Genomic DNA, 15,808 nt, shown 5'->3' on the forward strand with positions numbered 1-15,808 from the left:
TGAGTTAACTGCAGGAGTGCCTTTGTAACTATAGTGCCCAGTGTTTAGGCTATTAGAGGAGCCTATTTACAATCTGGAGTTTCCTATTGATTATGTCTGCTGTGAACTCTGTTTACTCACCAAATAAATAACACATGTGTTTCTGCCTCCTCATTCTCTCTCTCTCTCTCTCTCTTTCTCTCCTTCACTCTATCTCTCTCTTTCTCAATGAGGACCTACCTCCCCTTTCTTACCTTTCTGTTCTTCTTCTCATTTTACAATCATCTGTTTAATTTATTTACCAATCTATTTATGTAGGTGGTGTTCTGTCTCCTCAGTTATGCATTCTCTAATTGACTTGTTTGAATTTACTGTGGAGTGCACATTTGATCACATTTGAAAAACATGCTTACAAACACACCACACAAATGCACACACACACATACACACACACACACACACACACACACACACACACACACACACACACACACACACACACACACACACACACACACACACCTCTCCCTCTCTTTCTCTCATTCTCTTTCTTTCTCTCTCTCCATCTCTGCCTCTCTCCTTTCTTTTATTCACTCACGCTCTTTCCGTGTCTCCTCTCATTGGTAACAGAACTCCGCATTCACCAGACAAATGGCCCATGTGTCATTCCTTCCATCTCTCCTCCTACCCTCACTCTCGCTCCCTCTTTCCTCTCCTCCACGCTCCCTCTCCATCTCCCTCGCTCCGCTCCTTGACACCACTGATCACACAGATAGAGAGACAGATAAGGCCTCCGCTCCTCCTCCTCCCTGTCCAGACAGGCGCGCCATCGCACCCAACTCACAGAGACTGTGCCCGAGACTGTCTCCTCTCCTCTCCTCTCTCCATCCGAAACCTTCTGTAATCTGCTCCAGCGGCAACATGATGGGAAGATGTGAAACAATGTTAAGTTCCACAAGTGGATCCGCGAGACTGTTGTAGTGTCTGACAACGTCATGGAGGAATGGGAATTATTTTATTTATTTATTTATCCTTTATTTTTCCAGGTGAGTCCCATTGAGATCTTAAATCTCTTTTTCAAGGGAGCCCTGACCTCAAGGTAGCACTATGTGTTTGGTTAGTGTATCTAGAGCCCATCGACCTGCTAGTATATGTAGCCAGACTGGCCAAAGTTTAAAATCTGTAAATAGAAATACATTGTCAATCAAGTGTAGTCATATACACAGCAGGGAAATTGACAAACACTATAGAGGAAGTATGTGCATATGCATCTTATGCCTGCTAATAATTCCACAGGATGAACATATCATAGTCATCCACAAAACTGCCTATGTGAGAAAGACTTTGTGGTATGTGTTACAGTATTACCTTGGCATGGTCAAAATATAAAGAACACTTAAAGAACATAAGAAACACATGAGAGAAGACGGCACATGACTGACTCTGGCAAAACAAATCTACGACAGATTTTGGTCACCGTACAGGGAGACATTATGGAGGGGAAAAAAACTCAAGCCCCTTTTGTTTACTTTCGGTTGCTTCCCATGGCTGCGTTATTGAGTGCCTGCTCATTACCCTGGCATGGCAGCAGGGTCATGCTAATAGAGCTACTCTTGAGCTGAGTTACACTGACGTCCGTAAGAAGGGAGTGAGCCACAGGCAGGAAGATGCTGCCAACGACTGGCATGCACTGATTAAACAGAGACGTGCTGTGTGTGTGTGGACCACTATAATCTGTATGTGTGTGTCTGTGTGTGTGTGTGTGTTTGTGTGTGTGTGCATGTCTCTATGATATATCTGCATATGCATGCAGTTTTGTATTTGTGTGTGTGTGTGTGTATCATTGCTTTATCCATCCAGACTGCCAACTTAGAATGTGCCCTCGACAAAATGTCTCTTTCCCCCTGTCAGAGCAGACCATTGGACTTTGTTTCCTCAGTGTCTTCTTCCAAAAGCAACAGCAGGAACAGAAATGGCAAGAGCTGGGAGGCCGACATGCCTGTTTACACGACAGAGGTTCATGTAACAGCCCCGCTCTAAAGGAAATCATAATTGAGAGTGGATCTGGTGGGTATTATAGACTCATGTTTTGTGTGTGTCTCTCTGTGTGTATATGAATTTCTCTCTCTCTCTCTCTCTCTCTCTCTCTCTCTCTCTGTGTGTGTGTGTGTGTGTGTGTGTGTGTGTGTGTGTGTGTCTGTGGCAGGAGGGGTCAGTGGTTTATGGGTAGTGTAATCCTGTTGAACCCACTGAAACGTGACACTGTAAACTGCTCTCTAATGAGAGGCCTTGACTCCTCTCTGGCCTGTAGGTTTCAGTTACAGTGGAGTTGTGAGGCTGGGAGTAAAAGGATGTGACTGATCTTTAGTAAGCTATGCAAATGTACAGTTCCCTCTGTCACCATTAGAGGGAGCTAGAGGCTTGAGAGTGTGTGAGACAATGAAAGTAACCCAAGTAGTGTGTGTGTGTGTGTGTGTGTGTGTGTGTGTGTGTGTGTGTGTGTGTGTGTGTGTGTGTGTGTGTGTGTGTGTGTGCTAAGTTTGCAGTGTGAACAAACCTAGTGGTACACCTAAAGGGGCTGGAGTTGTCGTGCTGTGAGGTATCCATCAACGGCTTTGCCTACAGAAAACCAGATTGCATACACATGCCAATGACTGATGAGAACAAACAATGTGTGTGTGTGTGTGTGTGTGTGTGTGTGTGTGTGTGTGTGTGTGTGAATGTATGGCCACATGTGAAAAGAGCGCCTACACATTCACAGACTAAACTGGCTTGACATCCAAGTTCGCCAATGGTTTGTTCTGTGCCAATCCAACTGCATACAAATTCCTTCAATGACACAAACAGTAAAGCATCTACAAGCACAGAGAGTAAAGTGTGACTCTCCCATCTACAAGCACAGAGAGTAAAGTGTGACTCGCCCATCTACAAGCACAGAGAGTAAAGTGTGACTCTCCCATTTAAAGCAAACAGCAGGGGCCAGTAGCAGGTGGAAGCTCTGGTTTGCCCTTCAGTGGTGGAACTGCCCCTGTTCACGGAGCCTGACCCTCCTTCAGCTCCCTAGCAGGGGCAGTTGCGGCCGCTCTTAAGTTACTGAAACAATGCAGCCGCCCTGTTGCCCCAACTACCCCCTACCCCCACACACACCCCCCCCACACACACACCCGCCTTCCCACCCAACACTGCCGTCCCTCTCCACCCCGACGCTGCATGGCCCGGATGACAGCCACAGGGAGCCGACGAGCTGCCAAATTATAGACTAATCAAAATATAGAATGGAGACTAGCACCAGCAATTACCTCCCTAAGTATAGGAAGATCTTCAGGACTTAGTCTTTATGACCAGACAAGCGTGTTGAAAATGTCTCCCCAAGGGTAGCGCTGTGTTGGTATGTGTGTCTGTGTGTGTGTGTGTGTGTGTGTGTGTGTGTGTGTGTGTGTGTGTGTGTCTGTGTGTGTGTGTGTGTGTGCGTGTATGACAGTGTGCAGTGTGTCCATGCTTGAGGGTGTGTATGAGTGGAATAGCTGTTTGTCCTGATATCTTATTTTCAGGCCAATGCCTGGAGCCCTCACTGGTGCACACAGCGTGGCCGTGCTTAACCTGAATGCAAAACCAGCCTTGTGTAATTATCATTAAAACGCACAAATGAAATAAAAACATGTGAACAGAGACATACTAATATGATTATATATTATATATGAGAGCCAGAGTTGCTAATAGACAGACATGGGGTGATGCAGCTTCAGGCCGGCTCCAGGTCAGTTGTTAGAGGGTAGATGGCTACTTTCTGTCCCTATTACCTTGCCTCCATCTTTTATTAGTGGAGGGTGACCATCATAAATGGAAGCCCAGCAGGCAACGAGTACAACATGGGAGACAAGTCACCTGCTACATATGGGAATCTTGAACAAATGAAGGGAGAGCGAGGGAGAGAGAGAGAGAAATTGTCATTTGAAATAAAAACAGCCTCAGTACAAATTTAAGGCAATGGGCAGGGAAGGGCGGGTACAAGACAACAACAACAACAACAACAGCAACCACAAAGGAACAACAGATGAGGGGGAGAAAACAAAAAGTCACAGAAATGGGTGACAATAGAGATACAAAGAAAAAAGAGAGATGGAGAGAGGCAGAGACAGAGAAAGAAAGAGAGAGAGAGAGAAAGAGATGGAATGTGCGGCGAGGCCTGACAGCAGGACACAAATAAACGGTGGGGCTGCGGAGGGCTCCCCGCAGGCATGCACCCCCTGGCTAGTGTGGTCGTCCCGCCTCACTGACATGGAGCCGCGGCCCCTGATTGTCTGAGCCCACGACTGGAGCTGGACGGAGCGGGGCTGGGACGGCCGGGTGTGGCCCCGAGCGAGTGGTCAGGAGCAGGACACGCCGCCGCTGGACCGGGCTCTGCCCCGGCGCCAACGCTCCGGGCCACCGCGGGTCAAACACACTGGACACACATGCAGGAACATGCACACACACACACACACACACACACACACACACATAGAGACAAACGCACATGCGCACACATAGACACAGAGACAAACGCACATACGCACACATAGACACAGGGATAAACGCACATTGGTACACACAGACATAAAGACATACACACATACAGACACAAAGACACAGGGACATACACATGCACACGTAGACACACACACATACTGTACGCTCATGAGGACACACTAAGATATAAGGACACCCACAAAGGGCCCTATTCACGTTTATAAACACATATGCACACACATAAATATAGACATTAGACTATATACGTAAAGACAATGTTAGCTTGTGTCTGAATGTGTATGTGTATATGGCCATTCTGTATCAGTCTAGTGTCATCTTATAAGTTATTACTATAAAGAATACCAATATTCTAAAATAATTCTACATAAAAAGAAAAATCAAATGTCAGGTACCATGTGGTATATCTACATTACATCAAGATATCAATGTCAGCTTTATTATTATTACTCTTGATTGTATTTTTTAGCTGTTTTTGAATTTTGTTTCATGAATTGTGCCTGTGTACTGAGGTATGTTTTTCTATGGGAGGCAAATTTATAGAACCAACTCATTCGTTATGTTTACAAACTGTGAAATTAAAGGAAGCCAAGAATTCAATAAGCCACAAGTGCAAAATGTAATGAAGTGTGGTACCGATATGCAATTTACATCATCATGAAAAAAATACTTGAACTTGTTCTAATTGTTAGGATTTATTTTGTGTGTGTGTGTGTCAGTGTGTGTGTGTGTGTATATGTGTTTGAGAAAGAAAAAATGTGAGCCTACCATCACTCAGTTTTGCAGAAGTCAAACACATCAAAAAGCTAGTCCAACAAACTTCTCTAATTTGATTTGATTAACAGGCCCCTCCAAAGCAAATTCATTTGCATGTTCTGGGGTGTTGGTTCTGTCTGTCACTCCAGACCCAGGGGCTGTATCTGCGCTGGGCCAAGCCACGGCGGCAGCGAGGCCTCACTATATCACTCTGTAATGACAAGGAAGCTGACAGGCCTGTGTTGCTTTAAATCACCACGGGAACGCCATTGTGGCACCTGCCACAGCTCTGTTCTGTTGCCACTGGAGACTTTGGAGAAGATAGAGAGTGAAAAGGAACTGCTGGGGGAGAGTGAGAGAGAGAGAGAGACAGAGATGGAAAACTTGAAAGATTAAAAGAGAGAGGGAGAGAGAGAAAATGGTTCTCAGAAAATAACACTGACCTCAAATGAAGACATGAGATCAACGAATGACTTCAGTGTGCAAGTCTTGCAAGTCACAGCTTTGTGATCATGAACGCTGTGTGTATGTGCCACTGAATAGCTCTGTTTGCGTTTACTAACAAACAGTCAGTGTTTCAATGAAAATGTGGCGGAGGGGAAAAGGGCTTTTGATGACAGTAACTGACCGGTTCGCCAGGAACTGGAACGAGGAGGGCAGGGCCTCCGTTGGCCACCTGGCGCGTCACGCAACCAGGACCAGGTGACCCTGCATCACGCGCCGCCCACTGGGGGCGGTCATGGTTGGCCGACCGTTGTCTATTCGGAGGGTTTTACGTGTGTGCGCGTGTAGTTGCGTGTGTGTGTGTGTGTGTGTGTGTGTGTGTGTGTGTGTGTGTGTGTGTGTGTGTATTCCATCGGGGGGGTGAGGAGGGTCACTGTGAGAGGACATGTTTATGAGAGTGTCATAAATACCTGGCCTGATCCATCAAGATAACAGGGAGCTAGAGAGGGGAGCGATGAGAACCCTTTTAACCTGACGCGTCTGTTCCACATCTGATGAACTTCACATTGGTCCCAATATCTGCCGAGGACATCTCAGCAAGCAATGAAAGCTGCCAAGGAAGCCGGTCCAATAATGAACCACTCCTTAATATTCCATTTATTTTAATGGAGAAATACGGTAAAAACGAGACCACAAGGATGAAAAGGTTGAAATGGAAGTAAAGAAAGAAAGCAAAGAAGAAGAAGACTATAATCTGTCTTCTTCAGAATCCTGTCCATCTCCTTCTACAAGGGGTCATTTGTTAGTTGCTTCTTTTTTGTTCAATACATTTTGAACGAATAGACTGTAAATTACTTAATATCAATTAATGTATTCCTTTTGAAAGGCCATATTTGATCATTGGTGCTGGTCATTAATTTATGTCTTTCCAATTTGCACTTATTTACTTCAATGCAACAAACCCCACACACACACACACACACACACACACACACACACACACACACACACACAGACACACACACACATACACTAATATCATTAATGAGATGCTGCTATTCCATTCCTTTTGACAAGCAGGCTGGTCAATCAGAGTGCGTATTGACAGGCCACTCAAGTGACCACATCTGAGAGAAGCTCATTTAACTCTAATAAACATGCATGGCATATTTATAGAGTATACATGTATTAATATGGCTAAGGATACATAAATCTATAACTGGTTTAATTATATAAACTCCATTCCGATTGAGTTCTTTAATCCTATCAGATTGCGGTCACAACTATGGCATAGTGACTCTTGCAGTACCTCTTAGGTAAATTGTGAGTCGATTTTGCTGAATCACTACTGTATATAACTATTGTTCATGCAATTAGCATGGCGTCACACTTCTTTTGTTTTACAGCTTTTGATTATAATTTGACAGAGACGTTGTTGTGAAGCTTTAGGATTATCACTATATGAATCTAATATGGCCCTTGTCGTTTATCACCGTCCCTAAATGATCCTGCAGATTGGCTGTTGAGATCACTAAAAGCACAACTCATCAACAATTTCTGACAGCCATATCGTGAGAACACTCTTTTATATAACAAGTAAATTATCTTAAAAATGGTCCCCATAAAATATTGTCCTCACCTTTATCATTACTGTTTTACTAGCCGTTTAAGAACAATAATGCCGTAAAACGCTTGCTGCTTTTTACGATTGCCGTTAAAGAGAGCCAGACCCTCTCCCGGTAAATGCAACGAGGGCGGACTCCATTGTTTAATGGTGCCGCTGGTTTATAGACATGTAGACATATGACTGTCATCATTAGAAAGAGAGGGAAAGGACAGTTCACATGATGTGCTCAAACTCACCCACGCACATAAACACATGGATTATGGCCATCAACTGCTATCAATGATCACACACTGACTAAGATACACACGTACACAAACAGACAGAAACACACACACACACACAGAGAGGGAGAGAGAGATGGGTTAATTGGGTATTAAACAGCGGGTACTATGGTGAAACAGGCAAACAGACACTAAAGCATCTTGGAAGATGAGAACATAGATTTTCATTAACTGTCTCCTCCGTGCATTAGCCCGCATTGTAAAATTACACGGATAGGCTGACATGACTGGACGCCTGGTCAATATGAATGCAATTAGGAGATTAGGCGGCCTGGTCAGCCTGTAATGGCGCATGTCTTAATAACAAGTACACTAATGTGTACTTCATTAACTGACCAGAAACAGATCATTCAAATGTGAGTTAAGTGATTATGGAGCCATAATGTTGTATTCACATTCATTCATCACAGCCACTGTATAGACATTACATAAATGTTAGCTCATGTCACTCTGGGTAATGGGTTCATTATGGGCAATGTGGAGCTAAATTTAACCTGCTGCCTGGCGTTTTCTTGTAACATAAGAGATGTAACAATTAAATGAGTAACAAAATGCGTACACAGATTATTTTCCCAAACACAATCTTTTAGTCTCCATGATTGCTAGTTCATTGGCCCTTTTGGTACTGTAAGTTCCAGTGCTTGTGGATTGGATGAGCATTAGTGTCTGTGACCGTGAGGTGATGGAGGACAGTGTAAAAGTCACTGACTCTGCATCCAGTGACATTTAACAACCCATAAAACAGGATGTTTATTAAGTGAGGTGTCCTTCACCAATACACTGCTTGGTAATAAACGGAAAGCTGCATTGGCTCAACAGCCATTACAGAAGGCAAACTTTGAACCGACAATAAAGCTAGACAAATCATACAGGTGGCATCAGCAGGGACATATTTTACAAGATTGTTTTCTTTTTTTCGAGGCTTATTCGTCTAATAAAAATCCCCCTTAAACCCCAGGGTTGGGTTTTTAATACGACTGAACTTTGGCCTTTATCTTCATTTCCTGCGATAATGGCAGGTGATTTGAGGGGATGTCTTCTGCTGTTTGAGCCACTGCCTGCCTGCTGTATCAAACAGCTTAACATTGATGATTAAATCAAGTTCTGTCAGCATGGACATAACTAACATTAACAATAAGCAGTTACTTCCTGAATCAATTCAAATTGTGTTTGGTAGGTATGCATATTGTGTAAGTAAGGAGCTTGTCTTTGCTGATAATGATGGTTAGCAAAGATGGTCTCCATGCATTGTGAAAAAGAGAATAATTTTGTTGTATCTATTAATACTGACAAATTTGTTTAGGACTATTGCCACCGCAGTGGAATGGATATTATAGTTTCAAAACTGACTCCTGTTTACCTGATCATGACCTCATCATAGGTCACCAAGGGTCAGTTATTCATTCAGAACATTTCAGGAAGCTGACATAAACAGAGAGGGCACCAAACAGCTCTAGATTTTTCCTCATTTCACCTTTCTGTCACCCCTCCCTCTCCACACAGAGCCCGCCAACAGCTCTTGTACTCTTCCGCCTTATAAGCACACATGGTCTCTGTCCTATTGGCATCTGAAATTATATTTTTAAACTAATTTATTTGGTTAACTGAGGAGTTGCTATCTCGTGCATCTGTGTTGGTTGATGGTATATTTTGTTCCTGCATGAGACATGCAGCCTCTGATGTTGGTCCTCAGTATAAGCACAGGCAACCAGTGTATTGATTAAATGTGGATGTTGTGCATATTCTGTGGGATATTATTGGATGAGCATTTCTTTCTCATTCACAACTTATCATTAAAGTTTCCTATATTGCAATGTAGATATCATTAAACAGAAATCTACATATCACGGTGTACTGCAAACAATGCAAGTGGGGAAACGTGACCTAATCATTGCTGAAATATCATACTGATGCAGGTGCAAGATATAGGTTGTTAAAGTGAGAGTTAAGGGAGATACTCACGTTAACTGTCGGTGCTACGGGGTGTCACTCTGCCGGCTCCACAAGGACAATGTTAATAAGCTGTACAATGGCCATGCTTACCACATGTTACTGTATGTAAAGGGCATGTGTTGCTATTTGGCCGTTGACTATTTGACTTCTGCACAGCATCTCCTGCCAGTTCTGCTATAATACTGTGTTTTGAAATTCCTCATCAAGTCATTAATGCCCTGAAACATGTCCCGTATGTACTTGATGATCTTTAGCCAGACTCAAGCAGTCTGTTCTGTGTGAAAAAAGTAAAAAGGTATTGGTTAAACTGGTATGAAAGGTTGGGTGCTGTCTAGTTCTGAGTTCACATCAAGGCCATAATCATAACATATGAATGTTAACCCCTCACATACACACACACATGCACACACTTGCCGCTAACTAGAATAAATTCTAAAGACCTACATGTACATAACTAGCCATTGGCCCATCACGTAAATTTAGGATCTGTTAATGTTCCCATTAATTGTTGATGGGACATTTAATGTTGTAAAACCATACAAACACTACTTATACAGTCTATGCAAAGTAAATGTACAAACTGAATGTATTCCATCATCAGTTCATCTCTTATTTCATAATCAAATTCTAACATTACATTCAAGAAATCAAAGAAGTTGAGAGACTTGAAACTTGAGAGCCATGTTCAGCAAGGATGTGGTTGAAACTAAGAAAAACATTCAAGGTTACAAAACAGACTTTGTTCTATAAAGGGACTACCAGGGAATCCTTTGTCATAACTGCCCTCTCCTACACAAACACACACACACACACACACACTGTGTCCCCGAAGTAACTTGGGGTTAAGTGCCTTACTAAAGGACACTATGGTGGAAGCCGGGAATTGAACCACAACTTTTTTAGGCCACTGCATGCTAGCAACCATTACGCTACCAAAAACATCGTCTTAAAATGCGCTGGAACTGTAATTGTGCAGACAAATAATATGTTTGACCTTAAAGGTGCTCTAATATGTTTGACCTTAAAGGTGCTCTAAGCGATGTATAAGTATAAGTATAAGTATATTTACTCTTTTGATCCCACACTCGGCACACAGTGAACACACAGTGAGGTGAAGCACACACTAATCCCGGCGCAGTGAGCTGCCTGCAACAACAGCGGCGCTCGGGGAGCAGTGAGGGGTTAGGTGCCTTGCTCAAGGGCACTTCAGCCGGGCCTACTGGTACTGGGGTTCGAACCGGAAACCCTCCAGTTACAAGTCCAAGACGCTAACCAGTAAGTAGGCCACGGCTGCCCCCCTCAATGTTACGTGGTTTCTAAGCTAAAACATTTTTGTCACATACAGCAAACATCACCTCAGCTGCCTGTGCCCTGAATACAGTGTAAAAAAAGTGCGGTCTCTGTGGACAGCCCAGGCTCCAAAAATGGCAACAAAAACAACTTGGTCCAGCCTGGACCGTAAAAACATACAGTAACAAACTGTTTCAGCCAATCACCGCCGAGATGCACGTTTAGGAGAGTTTCAATTGCACTGGAGGGAGGGGGAGGAAGTAGCGAGCTAGCTCTCTGTTTTGTTTGAACGTCAACAGAAGTGACATTAGAGCACCTTTAATTGCATGAAGACGGAACAAACATTTTTAGTGAAAGCAAGTCAATCTTCAAAAGACTGCACTATGTGCCTACAAAAGATTAGTCAATATTTCTTCATTTGCCATTCAGATCAGAAATGACTAGTTGTCCATTCCTGAACATCATGCAAGAAACTTTTGTATTGATAATATTTCTACTGTTTTCACATTAGTGCATTCAGAATATCAGAGAGAGAGAGAGCGCACATGATGATGCCAATTGGGCAGTGATAGAAGGTGGCATGGTGGTGGAATAACACACAGAGGGGAAGAACAGGGCTATGAACACTATTATTTTAAAAAAAAGAAAACATATGTTAACATAATGGCATCTGTTCATGAATTTGTATATGTTGACTCTATGGCTACGGCCTTGGTTCACATAATAGGAAGTGTATACGAAAAAGATGACTTTTACGATAATTTGATAAGAAGGAACTATGCTGGGTTTATCATTTTTGGGCCGCAGAGGAGGATAACGGCTACATTATTAACGGATATTTAATATTATACATTAATGGATATATTATTCTCATCTAGGTGATTGTGAAATAAACACAAAGGGGAAAAACAGGCAAATTAGTCAGTAAATTGTATATCTATGATGTTCTTTTTATCTTTTAAAAGAAGTAAACGTCATTGCATGAGTCTGATTCCTCTATAATGACCTGTGTGGTCCAACACCATACTCCTCATTAGTAGATTGACTAATTACTGACTGCAGTGTTACACATCCAGCTACCATTACAATTACAGCTATTACTAAATAATGGGGAACAAACACTACATTTTCCCTTAAACTTAAAATGAAACAAGAAAATAAATCTTATACCACATTGCCCAAAAATACATCAGCTAACCCACTGAAACTTGAGTCATAGCAAGTTGTAAATTTCCGAATCTTGCACAAGTGGATGCCATTTTTAAACCTTGTTGTTGGCAGAGACATATCAGACTTGGGTCTCACTGTGTGTTGGACCAGCGTCCTGTGCGCCAACACTATAGTGGGTTTCTGCTTCGGCACTCTCTCAATCACCAACACTAATGCCATCGCTGGATGGGAGAGCTCAAACCATATGTCTGAGATCAGAGATAATACAAACACATCTTCCTCTGTCTTAGCACTGCTCTAGCCCAGAGTACAAGACGCCATCTTGTCTTCACATGTGTGTGTCTGTGAGTTCTCACGCAGTGTTTAGATCTTTTTTTCTTTGTCTGGAAACTTCTGTTTAAAAGCATCACTGTGTGGAAGTCCATTTCATGTTTCTTTTGTTACATTAATATTTCACTGCACGCTGTTCCCTGCAATTGTATGTGAGACGACATATTGTTTACAGTGGTGGTGACGGCAGGAAACAGGGAGTTGTAGCATCACAGTGCAGGCCACACCAAAAGGACAGTCCCCAGCCTAGTGAGACACGGGCCCTCTGGGCGCACGTGACTGGGGCGTCCGCGGTTATTGCCTGCGTGGTTTAATTAAGAGGGCCGATATATGTGGCGCCCCCGCTTAGCGCAGCGACATAATGGAATGTGTGATGGGAGCAGATGCTGGGGTAATGACAACCTGGTGACACTCAACCACATCCCTCTATCCACCCCTCCCTCTTTCTCTCCCTCCCTCCATCTCTCCCTCATAGAGACCCACTGTCTGACTGGCTGCCAGACCCCCCACAGATCTGTGTGTGTGTGTGTGTGTGTGTGTGTGTGTGTGTGTGTGTGACACAGAAAGAGAGAGTACAATAGAAAAATGTGCAGAAGGGTGATAGATTGGTGTATTATCAGAAATTACAATTATCTCAAAAATCTTACCACAAATATCTAAAAATGAAAATGATGAAAATGAGTGAGAAAGATGCAGAGATACAGAGAAATAAATAGTGACAGGGACATAAAGGAAGAAATGGAGAGAGAGAGAGAAAGAGAGAGAGAGAGATGCTTTGAACAAAACAAAGCAGGTACAGTAGTTGTGAGTGTGATTTGAGTATGATCACACTCAGTCACTCACTCACTCACTCACACACTCACTCACTCACTCACTCATTGACTCACACACTCACTCACACACACACTCACTCACTCATTGACTCACACACCCACTCACACACTCACTCACTCACTCATTGACTCACTGTGGCCCTTTCCGAAATGGCCCTCTCCCCCTGGCCACTTGCTCTCCGTCTCTCTTGTGTGTTACTGTAACATGGAGGGTCCACCATATTACCTAAGGGCTATTCAAAACCAATTACCGATACAGTAAGTGATAGTGTGTTTTGAATGTCATGGAGAATGTTTTATACAAATTCCATATTTCCATAACAGGAAAACCTGTAAACAGATCTAGGCTTCTGTCATAACCTGTTTACACTAGGCAGACTGAAATCCATCCCAAAACTGAGTGTGGTGTTATACCCCATGCTCTATTCTAAAACTGATAGTTCCGGTCCTTGATTGTGATTGGCTGAATCACGTTCGATGCCGTTGTAAAATGCCTTGACCACATTTCGTTCTATATTACTGTGCTACCAAAACTTGATATAAAAGTTGGGAGTAGCTGCGTCTCGACTCCGCTTGCACGTTGTGCCTAACAACGCTCCTTAGCTGTTGTAAAATCAATGTAACCTATGGCCTCTCGGGGATTATTGCTTAAATCAAGGGAACCCCATTTAGCTGTGATGGGTGATTCCCACCGGAGTGCACTCCGTAATCGATGGGGAGTGGAGTGGGTAGAGACCAGGCTGAGCTGGGCCCCCTCACTCACTCCACCACCTCACCCACCACCCCCACTCACTCACTCACTCACTCACTCACTCACTCACTCCCCCACTCACTCCACCTCACTCACTCACTCACTCACTCACCTCACCCCCACCACCACCACCACTCCCCACTCACTCACTCACCACTCACCACTCACCACCACCACTCACCACTCCCACCACTCACTCACCACCACCACCACTCCCCCACCTCACTCACTCACTCACTCACCACCCCCACCACTCACCACTCACTCACTCCCTCACTCACTCACTCACTCACTCACTCCCCCACTCACTCACTCACTCACTCACTCCCTCACTCACTCACTCACTCACTCACTCACTCACTCACTCCACTCACTCACTCACTCACTCACTCACTCACTCCTCCTCCTCCTCCTCACTCACTCCTCCTCTACCACTCCTCACTCCTCCTCCTCCTCACTCCTCACTCCACTCCCTCCTCCTCCTCCTCCACACACACACACACCTCTCTCTCTCTCTCCCTCCCTCCCTCCCTCTCTCTCTCCTCTCTCCTCTTTTCCCCATGGACATCCCTCTCTCTCCTCCATCTCCTCTCTCCTCCTCCTCCCTTCTTCTCCTCCTCCTCCTCCTCCTCCTCTCCTCCTCCCTTCTTCCCCCTCCTCCCTCCTTCTCCTCTCCTCTCCTCCTCCCTTCTCCTCTCTCCTCTCCTCCTCCTCCTCCCTCCCTTCTCTCCTCTCTCCTCCCTCCCTTCTCTCCTCTCTCTCCTCTCCTCTCCTCTCCTCCCTCCCTTCTCTCCTCCCTCCCTTCTCCTCTCCTCCTCTCCTCCTCCTCCTCCTCTCCTCTCAACCTCTACTCCACCTCCTCCTCCTCCCTCTCCCTCCTCCTCTCCTCCCTCCTTCTCCTCCCTCCCTTCTCCTCTCTCCTCTCTCCTCCCCTCCCTCTCCTCTCTCCTCCTCAGCTCATCTCCTCCGCTCTCCTCTCCATCCTCCTTCTCCTCTCTCTCATCCTCGTCTCGTCTCCTCCTCTCATCATAAACCTGTCATCCACCTTCTCCTCCTCCTCCTCTTCTCTCCTCCCCTCCCTTCTCCTCTCCTCTCCTCTCCTCCCTTCTCCTCTCCTCCCCTCTCCCCTCCTCTCCACCCTGTTCCTCTTGTCTGTGTTCTGGGTCACTGCCAAACTCACTGAAGCAGACACCGATGCCCACAGATGTGCTATACCCAAACACACACACACACACACACACACACACACACACACACACACACACACACACACACACACACACACTGTCTGACTGCCCTTGCTGTCCTGTGCACCATACAGTGTAATACACAAGCACAATACATCGGTCTGTCAGCTGAACATCCCCAGTTTCTCAGCATGGCCCCGGTTCTTTTTTTTTGTGTAGCCCGGTTCCAATATTCCAATATTGATATTTTAGTATCAATTGTATCAAAAAATACTGATAGTATGTGCTGTTCCATTTAAGTATTGGAACTGTTTAAGTGTTATTTCCGAATGTCTCAATGTCTCAAAAATCAAGCAGAAACAGTCATGATTTGGGATGTTTAATTGTCAAATATGTAACTGAAGCATCCCAGAGGAGATTGTTTCATTGAAAAAATTTGCACATTTTGTCTCACAATATCTGTGTGGTATCCACTGAACACATTCCCTGCTCCAGATGACACCCCATCTATCCACATTTAGTAGACAGTTGTCTGCATTCATCTGACCAGTGTACTGCTGGACCACATCAGTGTTGGTCACTGTGGTTAATGTAGCGGTCTCTCGCCTGACTACTCCGTCTCAGAGGTGCAGGACTCCCAGAATTCTCCGCCTCGTCCTCCACCTCCTCTTCATCTTCCT

This window comes from Alosa alosa, chromosome 3 (assembly GCF_017589495.1).
Source record: "Alosa alosa isolate M-15738 ecotype Scorff River chromosome 3, AALO_Geno_1.1, whole genome shotgun sequence".
In the NCBI taxonomy this organism is placed as follows: Eukaryota; Metazoa; Chordata; class Actinopteri; order Clupeiformes; family Clupeidae; genus Alosa; species Alosa alosa.